This window comes from Ipomoea nil, unplaced genomic scaffold, assembly GCF_001879475.1.
Source record: "Ipomoea nil cultivar Tokyo-kokei standard unplaced genomic scaffold, Asagao_1.1 scaffold0480, whole genome shotgun sequence".
In the NCBI taxonomy this organism is placed as follows: Eukaryota; Viridiplantae; Streptophyta; class Magnoliopsida; order Solanales; family Convolvulaceae; genus Ipomoea; species Ipomoea nil.
In genome coordinates this window covers 399,500-419,516 of record NW_017616908.1, presented here as the reverse complement: position 1 = coordinate 419,516, position 20,017 = coordinate 399,500, and the positions used below count along the sequence as shown (strand labels likewise).

The 20,017-nt window shown below is 44.2% G+C and overlaps 2 long non-coding RNA genes across 2 annotated transcripts; one reads left to right on the top strand and one right to left on the bottom strand.

Moving 5' to 3' along the window:
• Positions 1–411: 411 nt before the first annotated feature.
• Positions 412–11,434, top strand: LOC109173386. The gene is made up of 3 exons (XR_002052891.1): positions 412–425; positions 6,685–6,690; positions 11,300–11,434. It is a non-coding gene; the product is annotated as an uncharacterized LOC109173386 (long non-coding RNA).
• A 5,901-nt stretch (positions 11,435–17,335) lies between these two features.
• On the bottom strand, positions 17,336–19,409 carry LOC109173378. Its single transcript, XR_002052885.1, has 2 exons — positions 18,776–19,409; positions 17,336–18,309 (listed from the first exon to the last, which is right to left on the bottom strand). It is a non-coding gene; the product is annotated as an uncharacterized LOC109173378 (long non-coding RNA).
• Between the last annotated feature and the right edge of the window lie 608 nt (positions 19,410–20,017).

Genomic DNA, 20,017 nt, shown 5'->3' with positions numbered 1-20,017 from the left:
ATGGTTGTAGAGTGGCTAGGGGAGCCCCCCCAATATCACACCTATTTTTTGCGGATGATAGTTTGTTGTTCTTTAAAGCAAATGTCCAGGAAGCTACGGTGGTTAAGTAGTGTTTGGAAAGGTATGGGGAGTTACCTGGTCAGTTGGTCAACTATCATAAATCCAATATATGGTATAGTAAGAATACTGGGGAACAGATGAGAGAGGAAGTGGTAGAATGCCTGGGCGTGGAACGGGCAAGAAACTTTGGAAAATATCTGGGGCTACCCTCTTTTATAGGGAGAAATAAAAGGGCTGTTTTCTCTTATATAGAAGATAAAATCAGACAAAGAGTTTTCTCGTGGAACAAGAAATTGTTATCACAGGCTGGTAAAGAGGTACTTTTGAAAAGTGTGGCTCAGTCTATGCCCACATTTTCAATGAGTGTTTTTTTGCTCCCTGAATCAGTTTGCGAGTCGATACAAAGGGCCATGAATAGATATTGGTGGGGGAAAGGGCCAGACAGAGGAATCCACTGGAAAGCATGGGATAAATTGTGTATCCCTAAGAAGTTTGGTGGATTGGGGTTTAAAGATCTGAGGAATTTTAATCTGGCAATGTTGGGTAAACAGGCATGGCGTTTCTTAACAAATCCAGGATCACTGGCAGCACGAATATATAAAGCAAGATATTTCCCTAAAACTTCTTTTGTTGATGCAGTGGTAGGAAATAATCCCAGTTTTTGTTGGCGAAGTATTATGGCTGCTCATGATTTTGTTATTGCCCATGTCCGCAGGAGAATTGGAAATGGCCAGGAAACTTTGATATGGGGTCATCCGTGGTTGCAGGATAATCCTAGTCCTATGGTACAAACAGTAATGCCTGAACCATTAAGGGATGCAGTTGTTGCAGGCTTGATAGATCAGCAGACGAAAACATGGGACCCCCATATTTTAACAGATTTATTTGAACCTGAGGATGTGGATCGTATTTTGAAAATACCTGTGAGCCCAGACTATAAAGACACATGGTATTGGCATAATGATGTGAATGGTTGCTACATAGTAAAGGATGCTTATAGGCGTCTAATGGGAGAATTTAATCACAGTTTGGGAGAATTTGATAGATGGATTACATTGTGGAAGTTGAAAGTCCCCCCCAAGTGGAAAACTTTTTTATGGAGAGCGGTGTGTGATATACTCCCAACCACAACAAATTTGATCATGAAGAGGGTAGATGTGAACCCAACATGCATGTTGTGTGGTCTTACAAATGAGAATGTTATGCACTCATTAGTTTTATGTGATTATTCTAGAGCTGTGTGGAATATTTCGGGATTGCCTATTATGAATATTTTTTCAACGTCTTTCCCAAACTGGCTTATGACTGTTATGGATATGCTCACAGGCGAACAGGTCAGACGCGTTGTTGGGGTCCTCTATTTTTTATGGATGGCCAGAAACGAGGCGGTCTGGGAACATGCGGTACGGAGGCCGGAGGTGGTGTGGCACCGTGCAACTGCGGGGGAGGCGAGCTACACGGCACTGCATTCTCGGCCAGTGACGGCACCGGCTGGCGGGGTGGTGACAGTGGCAGCCGGCCGGACGACGTGCCATGTCGATGCCGGATACGATCCGGGCACGGGAAATGCAACTTATGGGGCGGTTTTACTCGGTCCAAATGGTTTGTTCAAAGCAGCGGCAAACGGAAAACTCCCGGGGTGTTTAACTCCTATTATGGCATAAGCGCTGGCATGCAAGGAAGCCTTGTCTTGGCTTAAAGACCGGAACGAGAACGAGGTGGATATTCTTACGGATTGTCTTGTTTTAAGGAATGCGGTTCATGCAGTAACTACACCGAACTTATCTTATGTTGGAATTGTGATTGAGCAGTGCAGGACAGCTATTAGTAGTTTTGTTTATTGTTCGATTAGTTTTATTCCGAGAACTTTAAATTTACATGCACATACTCTTGCTAGATTAGCCCATGATCAGGATCATTCTATGTACTGGGATTTAATCCCTCCTGACTCTATCATTCAATTCTTGAATTAATATACTGGTACGTCATATTTCAAAAAAAAAATATTATATTTAAATTATAATTGATGGGGATATGGACCCGGGGGTCCATTTCATTGGCATAGTATTGACCCAAGTGGGGGTGGTGACGATAGGAGATTGGCCCAAGTCCTATTGGGCTAAGGAGACAAGGGGGCGTGGTGGCCCAAAACGGAGGAGAGAGAAAGATGTTCGGGGCACAAACCGCCGGTGGCCCGCCGGGCTCCCGATGACGAGGCGTGGCCAGCGGGGGTGGGTGCGCCACCGGTCGTGCCAGCAGCGCCCCACCAGCGCGGCTGTGGGAGGTAGCAGCTGGGAGGGGACCATGCACAAAAGGAGGGTGAGACGCTGCCAGTGAGGGTCGAACACGAGACCTCCCACATAACAGGCGCGCATCTAACCACCAGCCCACGACAACTGTTGTTTCTTAAGGCGCAGCAAATATATATGTCCTATATTTGCAGCTGGCAGCCTCCATCACCGGCCGTTGGCCGGCCGGCGCCAGGTCCCGCCGGCCACCTCAGGCCGAGGCGCGGCCAGCGGGGGCAGTGCGCCCCCCAGGTTGTCAACGGCACCCCCCCCCCTTCCCGAGGGGGTACTGGGCGGGTGCGCCGAGCATGGTGGACCGGGGTGGTATGCTTGGGAGTCCTGGAAGTATGGCGAACGTGCCCGCTTGCGTAGCGATAAATGGGGAAGTGGCGATGGATTGCATGGGACACGTGGACGCTAGAGGAGGAGGGGGTTTGCTATAAATAGGGGTCCTGGATCCTTAGCAAGGGGCAACTCGGACACGACAGGCACTACAGTCCAGTGGTCTTGATCTCATACTCTCAATCCAGTCACCTGGGTTCAATTCCTCTCAGTAGCATAGTTAGTTATATCCCACCCCGTGGGCCTTGTTCTTTGTATCTGGGCCTGTACCTCGGGCTTTGTACGTATTGTTTAGGGCCTAGCGCCCCGGGTAATAAAGTCAGTACTTTCATACCCCCGTCCTATGTTCCTGTACCCGGTTTATGGTGGACCCGGTCTCAATAAAACCATCTTTGGCACCGTCTGTGGGGCTCGCTACGATTAGCCCGTGTTTATAGTCTCTATCATCCTATCAAGGTTCCGAGGTACGCCCAAATGGTTGATTCGCAAGAGGAGCTACCCTATAAGGTAACACACTTAGCACATCGAGACGCTACTCTGGTGAGTACACTTGAACACTTAGTTAGGAAAAGATTGTGTTTATTTTCCCGAACTATGTGCTCCTACGTGCTCTGCAAAGATTGTGTTTATTTTCCAGAACTAGGTGCCCCTATGTGCTCCTATGTGCTCTGTATGTTTAGCCCGCGGCCACCTCAACTATATGCTCATATGTGCTCTGCATGCATGGCCTGCGGCCACCTCAACTATGTGCTCCTATGTGCTCTGCATGCTTGGCCCACGGCCACCTCAACTATGTGCTCTGCATGCTTGGCCCACGGCCACCTCAACTATGTGGTCTGCATGCTTGGCCCACGGCCACCTCAACTATACGCTCATATGTGCTCTGCATGCTTGGCCTGCGGCCACCTCAACTATGTGCTCTTACGTGCTATGCATGCTGGCTCTACGGCCATGGCGGATGGGGCATGTGGGTTATCGCAACCCACATGCGCAGACTTGCCCCCGGCAAGCCGCATGGTTTTGGCGGATGGAGCATGTGGGTTATCGCAACCCACATGCGCGGACTTGCCCCCGGCAAGCCGCATGGTTTTGGAGGATGGGGCATGTGGGTTATCGCAACCCACATGCGCGGACTTGCCCCCGGTAAGCCGCATGGTTTTTGGCGGATGGGGCGTGTGGGTTATCGCAACCCACATGCGCGGACTTGCCCCCGGCAAGCCGCATGGTTTTGGCGGATGGGGCATGTGGGTTATCGCAACCCACATGTGCGGACTTGCCCCCGGCAAGCCGCATGGTTTTGGCGGATGGGGCATGTGGGTTATCGCAACCCACATGCGCGGACTTGCCCCCGGTAAGCCGCATGGTTTTTGGCGGATGGGGCGTGTGGGTTATCGCAACCCACGTGTGCGGACTTGTCCCTGGCAAGCCGCATGGTTTTGGCGGATGGGGCATGTGGGTTATTGCTGTTGGAAAAATTAGCTTAAAATGGCATATTAAGTGGCTATTTTGTAGTACAATTATCAGTGGGGTCCACTTCCGATTTGGATCGGGTCAAAGTGGATTCGGATTCTTCGTAGTAAGACGAAGAGATTGATATATTGTACGCTCAAAACGGATAATGGGTGAATGAGATATTGATTCTCAAAGTAGACCCATTTAAGTTGGGAAATGAAGGGAAAATGTAGGACTTTGTCCCACATTGGTTTGGAAACAAGATTTGCCCCCCTTATATACATGAGCTCTTTTCAAGCTTGTAGAATTGTATAGCATAGAGGCTCTCTCGCGCGGGGGAGGGGGGGGGGGGGTGCAAATCAAAATCCAACTAGAGGACATCGAAAATGCTTGATTCAAGCCCGAGCTCGCGTGCGCCGGCACCTGCGGGCACGAATGTCGTCCGGAAATGGACTGGCCTTGCGGGCTAAGTTATGCCTAACTTCGGTATCATTTTCCATCTGGTATAGTCACTTGGTTCGGCCAGAACCGAACCGAGAGCACCTACTCTCGTGTTACAGAGGAGCAAGAGAGGTTGTGGTGCACCGAGAGCACAACTCTCGTGCATCTGTGACCACGAGAGTAGTGCACTCTCGGGTTGCACCACAGTGCACACGAGAGATGTACTCTCGTGTTGCCTGGTCCGTGTGCTCTCGTGTGAACCTGCACCCCAACGGTCTGAAACCCGAAAGTTCAGCCTGTTGTACAGATTAAACTCATCTGTTACGGAATTAATACTGTTTTAATTCCAATTTTTAAATTCTGAGTTTAATCCTACTTAGTGGTGACCGTTACAGGTGTTATACAATTGGTTTAATACCAATTAAAGGTCATGTTGAATGCTATCCCTTCCAACATCCCTATATAAAGAGAGGTAGAGCAGTAGCATTTTTACACAGTGAGAAACAAAGGAATTCTAGTAACTTTTCATCTCAAAACTTTTGCTTCTACTCTCTTCTTTCAGCCAATCTGTGTTCCAGCTTTGCTTTGTTTGCCGGGTTCCTTGTTTAGGTGCTTAAACAAGGAATCGTAGCACGTTTTATCCTGGGAAACCTAGGCTACAATGCTCCTAGCACTTGTGGGAGGTAGCAAATAAGGTTTTAAGGAAAAGAACCTTGTGTTCGAACTCGTGCTAAACCTATACCCAAACACTCAACCTTTTCCTTCCCAATTTTCTGTTTTCCCATATAATATTAATCTTTCCGTAGGATTATTATTATTTTTTGGGATTTTCCACCTAATTACCCAACAATCGCAACCCACATGCGCAGACTTGCCCCCGGTTAGCCGCATGGTTTTGGCGGATGGGGCATGTGAGTTATCGCAACCCACATGCGCGGACTTGCCCCCGGCAAGCCGCATAGTTTTGGCGGATGGGGCATGCGGGTTATCGCAACCCACATGCGCGGACTTGACCCCGGTAAGCCGCATGGTTTTTGGCGGATGGGGCGTGTGGGTTATCGCAACCCACATGCGCGGACTTGCCCCCGGCAAGCCGCATGGTTTTGGCGGATGGGGCATGTGGGTTATCGCAACCCACGTGCGCGGACTTGTCCCCGGCAAGCCGCATGGTTTTGGCGGATGGGGCATGTGGGTTATCGCAACCCACATGCGCGGACTTGCCCCCGGCAAGCCGCATGGTTTTGGCGGATGGGGCATGTGGGTTATCGCAACCCACATGCGCGGACTTGCCCCCGGGAAGCCGCATGGTTTTTGGCGGATAGGGCGTGTGGGTTATCGCAACCCACATGCGCGGACTTGCCCCCGGCAAGCCGCATGGTTTTGGCAGATGGGGCATGTGGGTTATCGCAACCCACATGCGCGGACTTGCCCCCGGCGAGCCACATGGTTTTGGCGGATGGGGCATGTGGGTTATCGCAACCCACATGCGCGGACTTGCCCCCGATAAGCCGCATGGTTTTTGGCGGATGGGGCGTGTGGGTTATCGCAACCCACGTGCGCGGACTTGTCCCCGGCAAGCCGCATGGTTTTGGCGGATGGGGCATGTGGGTTATCGCAAGCCACATGCGCGGACTTGCCCCTGGTAAGCCGCATGGTTTTTGGCGGATGGGGCGTGTGGGTTATCGCAACCCACATGCGCGGACTTGCCCTCGGCAAGCCGCATGATTTTTGGCGGATGGGGCATGTGGGTTATCGCAACCCACATGCGCGGACTTGCCCCCGGCAAGCCGCATGCAGTTGACGGCAAATTGCATGCCAAAAAAAAAAAAAAAAAAAAACTAGATTATCACTAGATTATTAAGGTTGCCGAAATATTCGAAATTTAAAAAAAAAAAAAGTTTGCATGCAGGTGTAGCATGGAGAAGGAGCAAAGACATCCATTGAATAGTTAAAAGAAGCATGCAGGTGCATCATGGAGAAATCGACAAAAGCATACTAAATAAATGCAACAAAAGAGATGTACAGTGCAAGAAGCGTCCAAGAAGTGACAATAGAGGAGTCACCTTGATCTCTCGACACTAGGTGATGAAGCGAAGGCCAGGGCAACGTGCGGTGTGTGGCAGAGGTACGGAGTAATGGCGTGACGCACAACAATGGTGATAATGGAAGGTGGTGGCGAGAGGTTGAGAAAGGGAAAGGAAGGAGGTGGTGATATCGAATTCTACTTCCTTTAGGCATCAAGATACCTAAAAGAACTGGGGGACTTGTGATGGGGATATGGACCCGGGGGTCCATTTCATTGGCATTGTATTGACCCAAGTGGGGGTGGTGACGATAGGAGATTGGCCCAAGTCCTATTGGGCTAAGGAGACAAGGGGGCGTGGTGGCCCAAAACAGAGGAGAGAGAAAGATGTCCGGGGCACAAACCGCCGGTGGTGGGCCGGCGGGGCCGGACTCCCGATGACGAGGCGTGGCCAGCGGGGGTGGTGCGCCACCAGTCGTGCCAGCAGCGCGCGGCTGTGGGAGGTAGCAGCTGGGAGGGGACCATGCACAAAAAGAGGGTGAGATGTTACTAGTGAGGGTCGAACATGAGACCTCCCACATAACAAGCACGCATCTAACCACTAGCCCACAACAACTATTGTTTACCAAGGCGCAGAAAATATATATGTCCTATATTTGCGGCTGGCAGCCTCCATCACCGGCCATGACAGGCCGTTGGCCGGCCGGCGACTGGCCGGCGCTGGGTCCCGCCGGCCACCTCAGGCCGAGGCGCGGCCAGTGGGGGCAGTGCGCCCCCCAGGTTGTCAACGGCAACCCCCCCCCCCCTTCCCGAGGGGGTGCTGGGCGGGTGCGTCGAGCATGGTGGACCGGGGTGGTATGCTTGGGAGTCCTGGAAGTATGGCGAACGTGCCCGCTTGCGTAGCGATAAATGGGGAAGTGGCGATGGATTGCATGGGACACGTGGACGCTAGAGGAGGAGGGGGGTTTGCTATAAATAGGGGTCCTGGATCCTTAGCAAGGGGCAACTCGGACACGACAGGCACTACAGTCCAGTGGTCTTGATCTCATACTCTCAATCCAGTCACCTGGGTTCAATTCCTCTCAGTAGCATAGTTAGTTATATCCCACCCCGTGGGCCTTGTTCTTTGTATCTGGGCCTGTACCTTGGGCTTTGTACGTATTGTTTAGGGCCTAGCGCCCCGGGTAATAAAGTCAGTACTTTCATACCCCCGTCCTATGTTCCTGTACCCGGTTTATGGTGGACCTGGTCTCAATAAAACCATCAATAATTATAATTCAATTATGAAATGGGCTTAGACCAATTAATTACTTAATTCAATAGCCCAAATCAAATTTACTTGGACTAATGATCAACCCTGAAATTGGGCTCGATAATGATTTAATCGGTCCACTTGTCGGCTTCAAATTTTCTGTGTCTACAATGTTTATGAATATGTTCATGAACAAACAATTAAGCATATATATATATATATATATATATATATATATATATATATATATATATATATATATATATATATATATATAGTATGATGTAGTAAATACTTGCTTCTACTACGGATATGTATTTTGAGAGAATAAATCCAGGCAAAGTATGCAATGTGTATAAGAAAAAATGTATGATAGGTTGACAGTAGATGAAAGGAAAAATATGGAAAATGATCTTTCTTTTATTGAGTGTTTAGAGAGATGATGTGTAGAGAGAGAGAGTAGAGAGGGGAAAAGAGAGTGTTGAAAATGGTCTTTATATACGCAAGGTCCATACCCATAAAGAATAAAATATTTTTAAAATACACATGACCCTAAACCGAATAGATGCTTGGGGCGTATAGGGCGGTATCCGAAGTATATTCCCTATCAAGTAGTCCCCCAGTCTGTGTCCTGACGTCAAGCTAACGAGGAAGGATTCGGGCTGAAATATCCGAGTACACAGTCCATGACGAGCTCCTCGAGCCTGAGTTGAGCATAGGGGCGCGATTTACACTGGTTGTCTCGTTAAAAATCATAAACTAAGAAAAATCCAATGGGAAAAAACTTAGCGTAAGAGAAAAAGAGTACAACCTAAAGTGCAATTTTTTGGACTACAGAGAAATCGAATTAGTTGCGATCTAGAGATCTAATTTTGCCAATTAAGGGATTTGATTACTCACGATATAGGGATCGAATTTTAGCACGATTAAGAGATCAAATCTTGCAAATCTAGGGATCGGGTTTTACCAATCAAGAGATTGAATTTTTAGAGAGATCTAGTGATCAAGTCTTACCGATCAAGAGATTGGATTTATTCACGGTCTAGGGACCTCTACTGATCTTACCGATCACAAGCAGGAACGCTTTACCCAATGCCCTTTACTTGGGCTAATCAGTCGCAGCTAGCTTGTACTTGGTCAAACTCTGACCCAGATTACATGGTTTTAAGATCGTTCTTAGTCGATCGCGTTTGGTTAGTTTTGATTATCCACATTAATAATTACGATGGGTTTTGAAAATCGAAATCATTTGCCCAGTTTACGAACCGAGAGTCCCAAGTGGAGGGATGCTTGGAGACTCGGAAGTCTAATGATAACGAGACCGGGAAGGTCATTACGCTCGGGAAATGTGCTAAGGTGTGCTATCGTCGCCAAGTGCAACACGCTCGGGAAGTGCATTATGGACGGGAAGTGCATTATGGTGGGAAATGCACTAGCGAGCTCCATAGGCCAAGGAGGATGCCCTATATTCCTATCAATATGCTCGGGAAAGTGACCCGATAGGGTTCATGGTGTAGGTGCTCGGGACGCCAACCTGACCGTACTTTATGGTAACGGTGATCGATTTGTCTACCTTGTAGGACTTTGGAGATTTAGGAGGTCTAAACTTACCGATCAAGATATCGGATCTCGATACTATGAAGAGATTGAAAGCTACCGATCAACCGATCGGATTTCTAACTTGATCTGGTGATCAAATTTACCAATCAAGAGATTGGATTTACCCGAGGTGGGAAGATCGACCTGGCGGGCTCACTTGCCTACTTTGTAGGGCTTAATGCCGAGATCTGTTCCCAGACTTATGGTGTCGGGGGTGACAATACCGACCTAACCGGACTTAATTGCCTACTTCATAGGGATTATCATGAGATATGATCCTGGGCTTAAAGTGCCGGTGGTGGCAATACCAACCTAACCGGGCTTCGCACACTACTAACCAACATACATGATCGTGTATAAAAATTTTGCTTCGCTTGGTCACAACTTTGAACAAGTGAGCTCGAGCACTGATGGAGTTTGGCGCTGTTTTTAACTTTGAAATTCCTTAGTTGGTTGTAATGCTTCATCAATATCCGAAGACTGTAATTTTTCCCGACTTTTCGGTTGTAACTGATCTTAATGATCATAAATGGGCACCTTCCTCCCAACGCCCTATAACCGGGCAAATCAATGTGAGAACCATTTGAAACGGACACCTTTCTCCCGAAGTGGGTACCTTACCCCAACTCCCTATAACCGGGTAAATCGGTCCGAGGACCTACAACAGGCACCTTACTCCCGCAATGGGCACCTTGCTCCCTGGCCCTATAACTGGGCAAATCGGTCTGAGGACCTACAACGGGTACCTTACTCCCGCAATGGGCATCTTGCTCCCATGGCCCTATAACCGAAAAAATCAGTCTGAGGACCTATGAACAGGCACCTTACTCCCAACGCCGATTTTCAATCGGTCAAAAGTACCTATGTCGTAGCACTTATTCCGAGATTTGATCCCAAACTTAGGGCGCCGGTGGTGGCAATACCAACCTAATCAGGCTTAGTTACATTTAATTTTTGCTATTACTATTCTAAATACAAAGCTAATTTATATCACAAAACTATAATACTAATTTTACAGGTTTAAAAGAGTAATAGCAAATTCAGACTGCTGGGCTGTCGGATTTTCCATGTGACCGCTGGTTCGCCCAGCAACAGTTCCACACAATCTTTTATAGGGGTGTATTCAATTATGCCTTTTATAGAGTTTTAAAGACTTTTATGAACTTTAAAAGTTTGGAGGTATCCAATTCAAACTTTTAGAGAGTCTTTAAAAATCAGGCGGTATTAAATCAAGATTTTTAAAGAGTCTTTAAAAGTCGTGTAGTATTCGATTAAGACTTTTAAAGAGTCTTTAAAAGTCATGTAGTATTCAAAAAGTTATGAACTTTTGTAAACGTTTTAATTTTAAGACTTTTGTAGACTTTTCCTTCTCAAATATAAATAGTTGAAATCCAACCATCAACCCCAAGATTTCAAAAAATTTTTAACAACTTTGAATGTTTTCTCTCTCTCTCTAATTAAACTCTATTTTTTCTCCCTATTTAAACTTTATAAACCTATCTAAATTCAATAAAATTATTTTTTTCTTCGTTATCCTATATTTTCCTCATACCTAAACTCTACCAATTTTTCTCTCTCCTAAACTTTAGAATCTTCATCTAAAAATTTGAAATAATATTATTTTTACTTCTTATTGCTTATTTATATTGATTTTTATATTTTTTTTTATGAATTTTTTATCCCTAACTTTCTCTAATTCTCCCTAAGTACATGAACAAAGCAAATTTTTCATCGTCAATTTTTTTTTTTTTAAAAAAAAATATAAATACTTATATATTTTGATTTTTATTCTTTTATGTTTATATTCGTAATATATATTTTTCCTTCAATTACGTACTTAAGCTGAAGATTCTGTTAATTCAAATGCTGAAAACCTAAGTGACGATTAGATTGTGTGTATTAATATATTTCGTACCGTTTCTAACGATGTAACGTTTTATAATGCTATACTTTTGCTATTATTGTTGAGTTTGAATTTATTAATATAATATATTTTACAATTATATTATTGAAGTACTATATTATACGTTTAAATGTAAATTTATCCCAAGTCCTGTAGACACCGAAAATTTGAACCCGATAAATGGACCGATTAAAGTGTTATTGGGCTAATGTTGAGATTGATGATTGGGCCGATTTGATTAATTGGATCATGGAAATTAATTTAATTTAATTAGCCCAATTAGATTTGATTTGGGCCATTGAATTACTTAATTAGTTGGCCCAAGCCCACTTCATATTTGAATTTAAATTATAATTATAATTTAAATATAATATTAATTTTATTATATTTGAATTAGATAATTATAATTTAATTTGAATTTGAATTAGATTATACAATAATGAACCTGGACTTGATCTTGGGTAAGGTTCATTTTCCTAATTAATTAATTAGTTAACTAAAAAGGGGGGTTGGTTGAGGAATTTTGGTTAAGCTTTTAGTATAAATAGGGCCTTCATTTTCATTCCAAAACACACTTGAAAGCTTGAAGAACTTGAAGGCTTAGAGCTTGAAGGCATTGAACAGCAATTGAAGACTTGAGAAGTTGAGAGCATTTGAAGAACTTAAAGACGTGAAGGCTTTGAAAGCATTGAAAACACTTGACAACTTGAAGGCTTGAGAGCTTAAAGGAATTGAAGAACGCTTGAAGATTTGAAGGCATTTTTGTTGATTTTGCAGGCAATTTGAATCCATTGCAGGTACTTTGGAGCTTTGCAGAATTGATTGTCTCGAAGATCTTGAAGTCTTTTGAAGGCATTTGAGGATCTTAAAGCCTTGAATCCATTGCATGTGTTTTGAAACTTTGCAGGGTTGATTACTTCTAAATTCTTAACGCTCGTTGTTGGAAGTTACGCCACTTAGATCCCGGAAGCTGCGCCACTTAAATCCCGGGGGCACGCGCCACTTAAATCCCAGAGGCTACGCTATTTGAATCCTGGAGGCACTTCAGTAGATAACGTCAGTGAAGAATCAGAGGACTAGACAGAGATTTTGTACTTGCATTAAATTATACACACGCTGTACACGGAATTTTGTGAATATATACAAAGTTTACTTTTTTGTGTTTACAGATTTTGGCACGCCCAGTGGGACTACTCTGCCCCTCATCTCTTCACATTGATTCACGAGCTCTACAAGGAAGGAATCCAAATGGCATAAAGAAATCCCTCCTCCAAGATGACCTATGCTCAAGCTACCCGCTCCAAGGCATCATCCGTGGCTGATTCCGGTGATAGCCAAAATGTGGAAGGAGCAATGACTCGGAGCCGAGTGAGGAACCTAGGGGTGCAACTGAACGAGACCCAGAACATGGTTCGTAACATCATCCGAAGGACTGAAAGCAACTCCACCAAGTCATGGAAAGCTGCATATGACAAGGGTTCATCTTCGACGAGAGAAACTATTGGCGACAAGAGTCATATGGGCTCTACTACCACAAAAGGAACTCCCAGCAGCAAGAGTATGACTCCCCCAAAAGGAACCCCTAGCAGCGGTAGCTCGTCTTCTACATCTCAATCATCACCTCTGCAGAAAACATCGTCGGAATTGACTCACAGCTACACAGTCATGCCCGTTATGAATACGAACGCAGCTTCGGTGAAGGAACAACTAGCAAACATCACCAAAGCTCTTGAGGGGATAACTATGTTCATGCATAACCAAAAAGGAGAATCAATGAGCTCAGCGAAAAAGTTGAAAGCGGAAGAAACGGCGAAACAAGTCGAGCTTCCGAGAAGCAGCCTCAAACCCAAGAATATGAGATTGATATCGAGTCATCGCGTCATCAAAGTAGGCCAGGAATGGAAGAGACAATCTCTCGTCCACCACCCGCTGAGAAGAGTATTCCAATTTCTGAGGGCATGATACCTGTAGACCAGTTGAACGACTACATCATGGGAGCAATTAAAGGGAAGCTCGAGGGAGGACAATCTTCATACACTTACACTAAGCCCTATACTCAGAGGATTGAAGAAATGAAGATGCCGCTGGGCTATCAACCTCCCAAGTTCCAGCAGTTTGATGGGAAAGGCAACCCAAGGCAGCACATCGCCCACATCATTGAAACCTGTAATGATGCAGGAACATATGGAGACCTCCTCGTCAAGCAATTCGTCCGCTCTCTGAAGGGCACTGCCTTTGATTGGTACACCGACCTGGAGCATGGTTGCATTGATAGCTGGAATGATATGGAGCGCGAGTTTTTGACCCGCTTCTACAGCACAAGGAGGACTGTCAGCTTCTTGGAACTCACTACTACCCACCAATGGAAGGGTGAGCGTGCGGGCGCTTACATCGAGAGATGGAGGGAGTTGTGCCTTAACTGTAAAGAGAGGATATCACAAAGCTCCGCAATTGAAATGTGCATCTAAGGGATGCGCTTCGAGCTCTCTTACATCTTGCAGGGAATCAAGCCTAGAACATTTGAAGAACTATCCAGTCGTGCTCATGACATGGAATTGAGTATTGAAGCTAATGGGGGATTAAGCATGTCAAGTATGCCCAGCTCATCAAAGGCACCTACAAACCAAGATGTCAACAGATGGAGTAAGTTCTTTCCAAAGCAAGAGAAGAAAGAGACGATGAACGTGATGACAGGACCAATGCGGGTTTTCACCAAAGTGGCTGAGAAGCCCAAGCAAAGATCATTCCCTGACCCATCAAGGGGAGCTAGAAAAACAATTGTTGAAGAGTGGCAGGAGAAGCATTATCCATTCTTGGATTCTGACGTTTCTCCTATGTTTGACGAGTTGCTGAAACTCAAATTAATTGAGTTGCCTGAGATGAAGCGCCCCGAAGAAGCTTCTAGGGTGGATGGCCTCAACTATTGCAAGTATCATCGTCTCCTCGGACACCCGATTGAAAAATGCTTCGTCTTTAAGGATAAAGTGATGGGGCTTGCTCGTGATGGAAAGATAGAGCTTGCGGATGCTAGCGCAAGCACAAACCAAATTTCATGTGGGAGGTTTGCTCCATTACTCATAGAAGATGAGGAGAATAATGGGGGCAAGCAACATAAATGCACACTTCCATTTAGAGTTAAGCATGCTGGTGTCCAGTATTTAAAACCATCACAAGTTGATCCTGCTAGTCATATTAGACCATTAAAGAAAATGACAAGGCAATGGGTTGAGAAGGAGTCGGCAAGGGACCCCGTCCATGACTCGAAGAAGAAAGGACTTCCCAACAAGCCACGGACACCAGTTATCCTAGCTCAATACATGCCAAAGAGGTTTCTCCTGAGTAGAACAGACATTCTTGGAACTTGTTTGAATACCAATGAAGAACATGTTGAAGTGGGAGAATCTTCATTCCCCTTGATTGAAGGAAGCAACGAGGTCCAAACTCGCAAAGCCGCGTCTTATACCGCCGAGATAACTTTTAAAGATGAAGATCTATTGCTTGGTAGTACACCACATAATCGTCCGTTGTTTGTTGAAGGTTATGCCCGCGAGCAAAAGATTAAAAGGATTTTGATTGATCAAGGGTCGGCTGTGAACATTCTGTCACTCCGGGCTATGAAGGAACTTGACATTTCCACTGATGAGCTCTCTCAAAGCCGCTTAATGATTCAAGGATTTAATCAAGGCGGACAAAGAGCACTTGGTACCATAAGACTCGACCTCAGGGTCGGAACGCTAAACTCAAGTACACTATGTTATGTGATAGATGTAAGAACATCTTACAACTTGTTGCTGGGCCGGCCTTGGATACATGAGAATGGAGTAGTTCCCTCATCCTGGCACCAATGCCTCATGTTTGAAAAAGGCGGGGTGATAGAAAAGGTAGCCGCTGATGAAACTCCCTTCATCGAAGTAGAATCATACTTTGCAGATGCAAAGTTTTACTTGAAGAAACAAGTTATAGAAGAGGTTGACCAAAGCGATGTTGACACACCTCCTGATCCAAAATGGAAAGGTAAACAGGTCGTAGACCAAGCTCATTGCCATAAGGAACTTGTTTTTCCGCTTACAAGAATTGAACCATTGAAAGCTCTACCAGCCAAACCGCTTGGAGAAGAAACTAAAGATAACGATGCTCGGGATGGAATAGATGAAATGTTGCCTGTTAAGCGCACTAATGGCTTTGACCCCAATGCTTATAAACTTCTAGCTAATTCTGGCTACAATCCCAAGGAGCTGCAGAAGTTGGGGAAGCTTATCCCAGAAGCCGGCGGTAAAGGCAAGTCAAATCAGCAGGGACCGCATGAACGTAAAGGATTAGGCTATGGGCCCCCTAAACCAGTGCGAATCTTCACAAACAGGGCCGCAAGTAATTGCATAACGTCTACCGATGAGGAGGAACACCACAAGAGGCAATCAGTCTTTGATAGGATTGGCGAGGTAGAACCACGACGGTCAGCCTTTCATAGGCTCGGGTCAAATTCCAAACCTGCTAAGAGGAAGTCCATACATGACAGACTCGGAGCTTCTCGAGTTTTAAAAGAACACACCGACACTTCTATTGAAATAGAGTCTTCAAAAAGGCTTAGAAGTATAGTTCCCTCTCGTACGAGATGAGAAGTTGATGTCCATGTTTCATGTAGCAAAGTCTTGAAGGTCCAGCCAAAGACCATTATATACACCCGTGTGCAAGAAGGAAAAGAAGAAGATCTTGATTCAGGTTATGGAGCGACACCAACTCAAGATGAGGTGCCGTCTTCATTCCACATTAATTGACACGATGAGATCCCGGTTGCGGGGGGCATGTACAACTTGGTTGATGAAAATGATGCGCAAGTTGGCCCTATTAATTAAGTAAACAAGATGAATGATATCCACAAAAAATGCAGTATGTGGTTAAACTGCTAATGCATCTCGCTTTGTCTATGGGTGGGCCCAAATCATAGACGCTCCTGGCCCGCATGAGTCTAAACTGTGAACGGCTCTACTTAAAAAAAAAAAAAAAAATCATTTGAACTACGTTTGACTTGATCTCCTTCGTGGGAGTACGTAGGCAGCTTAGAAATTTTATTGTCTAAGTTCAGTCATAACAAAATTTTTATACTTTCGTCCAAGATAGTGACTCTATATTGGCATGGGAAGGAGGAGAACAAGTCTAGGAAGCATCGCAAGTCTTGGAATGGAAAATAATTGTCAAGCATGCATTCACGCAACAATCGGTCACTGTTCGGTATTTTGGTCATATCTTGGTCTATAATAGTCCGATTGAGGTGATCTGGGTATCGTTGGAAAGCTAACTTACAGAGCTACAATTTTTCTGAAGACATCTAAACTTGAATATGACTTTTGAAGGATCAAAATTCGAGAGGAAATGAAGTCACGAATCTGTCCAGAATTTCCTACGTTCATATCTCATTTAAATCTTTCAAGGAGAAGGTTTATGAGTAGTTTTCATGGTTCCTTTTAATGTTCAGGAATATTAAAATGCAAGAGAAGTATGCTTTAACATTCCAATAAAGGAACAAACTAAAGTGAAGCGATAATACAAATTCAAAACTACAATGGAAGAACAACAGCTTGTGTGGCATCGAGTTATTGTTGAGCATGGGTAAAAAGAGCTTCAATTGTTGGTCATGAATTTCTTCGGACTTCTCTTTCGTACTCAGGGGTCCAATTGTTAAGGACGGTAAAGTGATAATATTATAATGTATCATATACATGTATACATATTATTATTATTATTATTATTATTATTATTATTAATGTCATTATTATTATTATTTAACATCTGCTTGAAGCTTGTTAATAATATAAGATTATATTATACTATATTAGTTGTTATAAAAAAAAATACGAAACAAAAGAAAGTAAAAAAAATACGAAACAAAAGAAAAAGGAAAAAAACGAACATAAAACAAAACTAAAAGAAAAGGAAAGGAAAAAACGAAATAAAAAATGAGAAAGGAGAATACGAAAGAAGGTAAAAGAAAAGAAAACTGCAAAGAAAAGAAAAACAAACAAGGTTTCAAAAAAAGTTTTGTACACATGTTCATGCGTGTGTATATGGCCATGTCATGCTCTTGTCTCCTTCAGATTTAAAGTGGGCATAAGAGGAAGAAACACGTGTGGAGGATAAAGTGCCACATATCTAACTTGCAGTAGATGTTGTCCTCTAAAGAATAAAAGTGCAGTCCTTCACTTCTTCCTCTATCAGTTCGTGTTCCCATTTGCCATCCTTGCTCAGCTGCTCCGTCAAATTTTTCAGTAGAGTTCCATCGTCGAGGAGGGTTACCAGTAGATCGCAGCAGCGTCGACCTCCAAGCAGTAGAGAAGCAGAGATGAACATAAGGCATTCATTTCCAGCAACGGCGACCTGCAACTAACAGAGAAGATAGATTCAGGTTCACTTCCGGCAACATCAATAGAAGTCAGGAGAAGCAAATCTCAGAGACACGATCCTGCACCAACAACAGTAGAGAAACAGAGCTCTGCGATGGCGATCCGCGATGCGACCCTACGACAACAAACAACAAAGTTAGACTCCGAACCAGCGATTTGCGACGATCGGCACCGGCAGCGGCCATTGTCGGCATGCATGGTTCTTGATCGACAGCAATGAGTGGTCTCCGGTGAAGCGGTACCATCAACAGTTGAGCAGCGGTTCCCGACGGGCAACGCTCCGGCGACTTCTGCAAAAAAAAAAAAAAAAAAAAAGCTTCCAGCGAGGCGGTAGCATCAACAGTTGAGCGGCGATTTCCGACGGGCAACACTCCGGCGACTTCTGCGAAAACTTCCGGCGGCGGGCAACAATCCGGCAACTTCCTAAAAAAACAAAAAAACTCCTGCCACGACGAACTCCGTGTGATTGTGTTTATTCACTATGCCAATACCTCCCTCCTTGGAATTGTTCCCCACACTGGAAGTACAAGGCCACCCAAGACATTCACTTCCTGTAGAATCATTTGTACAGAGATGGATTCACCACAAGTTCAGTCCATAGACACCTCCATCGCTAAAAACTTCCCTCCACCTCAAGATGAACAAGACAAAGCCATTGACGGCTGGTAACCTTACTTCTACCCTTTTGATGACTTCATAAAAAAAAAAAAAAAACACAAAAACTCTCCGGCGAAGCATAGCAACGAGCCTCCTACGACAGTTAAAAAAAAAAAAAAAAAAAAAAAAAAAACAAGAGGAAAAGCCAGTCCGGCGGTCTTCATCAACTCCGGCGGCTTCAAAAAAAAAAAAAAAACAAAAACAAAAATTCCACCGGGCAGCTCCAGCAATCTCCGGTGATCATTCTACTTGTTGGCACCTTTTACGTTGCTACATTCATGCTTGCTCCCAGGTTGTATTCCCGTTCCTGCAAATAAAAGATGTATACAGGAAGAGAAGGGTACGAAGTTGAGAAATTACCTGATTAAGAAGCAGAGTTGTTCTTCCCTGATCTTTATCTCGTTGATTGGTGTGGATGAGGGTATGTTTAGGCCATATTTATAGTGTACTGTGAGGAAGGAGGTTAGTGTCGGATTAGAATCCTAATGGTATTATAATTATGGTTGTGTGGTTGAATTCAATTGTGATGCTGGGATTACGGATGAGATTGGTGTGCATAGAATTTGAAGGACTCAAATTTGTTGCCAGATGAGAAGTTGATCTTAGTAAATTTAGAATATTGAGATGGTCTTGATGGATTTGACCATAGTACATTGCTAATTCAATTTTGGGTTGTGGAGTATCCAACGTGGGCCAATAAATGTTGTATGAGCCCAATATCCCTTCACCAGCTTCATCCTAAATTAATTTTGGGCTCAATGAATAATTTTGGGCTCATGATGTTATAAGACACTCCCATGGATTTGAATGGCCATGTGTTAAAATTTCGAGACTTTCTCACTCCAAGCACATTAAGCGGCATGTCCCGGCAAGTCTCGAGGGGGCAATTTGTAGACACCGAAAATTTGAACCCGATAAATGGACCGATTAAAGTGTTATTGGGCTAATGTTGAGATTGATGATTGGGCCGATTTGATTAATTGGATCATGGAAATTAATTTAATTTAATTAGCCCAATTAGATTTTATTTGGGCCATTGAATTAATTAATTAGTTGGCCCAAGCCCACTTCATATTTGAATTTAAATTATAATTATAATTTAAATATAATATTAATTTTATTATATTTGAATTAGATAATTATAATTTAATTTGAATTTGAATTAGATTATACAATAATGAACCTGGACTTGATCTTGGGTAAGGTTCATTTTCCTAATTAATTAATTAGTTAACTAAAAAGTGGGGTTGGTTGAGGAATTTTGGTTAAGCTTTTAGTATAAATAGGACCTTCATTTTCATTCCAAAACACACTTGAAAGCTTGAAGAACTTGAAGGCTTAGAGCTTGAAGGCATTGAACAGCAATTGAAGACTTGAGAAGTTGAGAGCATTTGAAGAACTTAAAGACGTGAAGGCTTTGAAAGCATTGAAGAATACTTGACAACTTGAAGGCTTGAGAGCTTAAAGGAATTGAAGAACGCTTGAAGATTTGAAGGCATTTTTGTTGATTTTGCAGGCAATTTGAATCCATTGCAGGTACTTTGGAGCTTTGCAGAATTGATTGTCTCGAAGATCTTGAAGTCTTTTGAAGGCATTTGAGGA